General features: G+C 38.0%; 1 pseudogene; it reads left to right on the top strand.

Moving 5' to 3' along the window:
* The first annotated feature begins 500 nt into the window (after positions 1–500).
* LOC102498654 (CCR4-NOT transcription complex subunit 7-like) lies at positions 501–1,387 on the top strand (annotated as a pseudogene).
* The last annotated feature ends 496 nt before the right edge of the window (positions 1,388–1,883 follow it).

Raw genomic sequence — 1,883 nt, 5'->3', positions numbered from 1 at the left:
GAAAAGAAATAAAAAAGATTTGAGTAATAACAAATGATATATAGAAGAAAAGAACTACATAAAATAAATAAAAACAAAAAACGTAAGAAGACAAGGTGAAGTTCTAGCCAATTCAGGCAGACAGGAGGATCAAATAAAAGGCACTCAAATAGGAAAAGAAGTGAAATTATCTATTTGCAGATTATACAATTATATAAAGAAAACTGGGCTTCATCATCTAGCACCCTCGTCAGGATGTGCAAGAAGCAGGGGTGCAGCACTGGGCAGTACATCTCAGGCTCCCTTTTCTCCTTACTTGGTCAGAGAGGTGTCTATGAGGTACTGCCATGGCCGCTACTGCCACCACCGCCATCGCCAAACTGCCACCGCCCCAGGGTGCTGTCTGTGGCAAGGAGATGGAGGAGCACGAGCTTAGGAACACAAGTATATAAATAGAGGATTAAGTATGTAATGAAACAAATTTTTGATGCTTGGCATCTGGACTCCCTTGTGCCCTCACTATGGCAGAAGCAACTGTAGATCACAGCCAAAGAATTTGTGAAGTTTGGGCTTGCAACCTGGATGAAGGGGTGAAGAAAATTCGTCAACTTATCTGAAAACATAATTACAATGCTATGGAAACCGAATTCCCAAGAGTGGTTGCAAGACCCATTGGAGAATTCAGGAGCAATGCTGACTACCAGTATCAACTATTGTGGTTTAATGTAGACTTGTTAAAGATAATTCACCTAGGGCTGATGTTTATGAATGAGCAAGGAGAATACCCTTTAGAAACTTCAGCTTGGCAGTTTAATTTTATATTTAATTTGAGGGAATACATGTATGCCCAGTACTCCATAGAGCTGCTAACAAATCTGGTATCCAGTTTAAAAACATGAGAAGGAAGGAATTGAGACCCAGTACTTTGCAGAACTTCTTATGACTTCAGGAGTGGTCCTCTGTAATAGGGTTAAATGGTTATCATTTCATAGTGGTTATGACTTTTACAATATAATCAAAATTTTGACCAACTCTAACTTGCCTGAAGAATAACTTGATTTCTTTGCAATCCTTCAATTGTGTTTTTTTCCTGTCATTTATGATAAAGTACCTCATGAAGAGCTGCAAAAATCTCAAAGATGGATTATAGGAAGTTGAACAGGTAGAGTTGGAATGGAGAGAACCAAAACACCAGGCAGAATCTGATTCATTGCTCATAGGAATAGCTTTTTTCAAAATGAGAGAAATGTTCTTTGAAGATCATGTTAACGATGCCAAGTATTATGGTCATTTGTATGACCTTGGTTCTGGTTCATCTTCTGTACAAAATGGCACAAAGAATGCATGTGAAGAGGAAGCCAATACGCAGTCACCACATGAAATATTCCTTTCATTTTTATTTTTTTGAGCTATACATATGCTTGTTATATAGGTTTTATCTCTGGTTGACTCCCTTGAACAATACCTTTTCTCTCCCCTTTCACAGTCCATTTTATTTTCTGCCTTTCAGTAGTAAGTATAACTGTTCTATTTCAGATTTTAATAACTAGAAACACATTCATGTTTTATTTGGCCTTAATTTAATATACTTGTTAGCAACTGTGTGTGACAGAGAGTAAGGAAAGCCACATCACACTGAATATTTTGATAACCTTTACCTTATTGAGCTAAGTTTGTTCTCCCCCCTTTCCTAATTTAACCAGAACTGATTGTAATTTATTCCCACTTTATGTCTCTCCTATCCATTCTGCAGGAGTTTTAGCAATTTGTGATTATGGGCCATTAATTTTTCACTTTAAAGAGTGCCTTTATGGGAACCAGCAGTTAGCATAATGGCTATGTCGCTGGACTGCCATGTAGTCGACCGCAGTTAGCATCCTGGACCCAGTGGCTTACAACTTACG

This window comes from Tupaia chinensis, unplaced genomic scaffold (genome assembly GCF_000334495.1).
Source record: "Tupaia chinensis unplaced genomic scaffold, TupChi_1.0 Scaffold148734_1, whole genome shotgun sequence".
Taxonomy (NCBI): Eukaryota; Metazoa; Chordata; class Mammalia; order Scandentia; family Tupaiidae; genus Tupaia; species Tupaia belangeri.
This window is presented reverse-complemented; position numbering and strand designations above follow the sequence as displayed.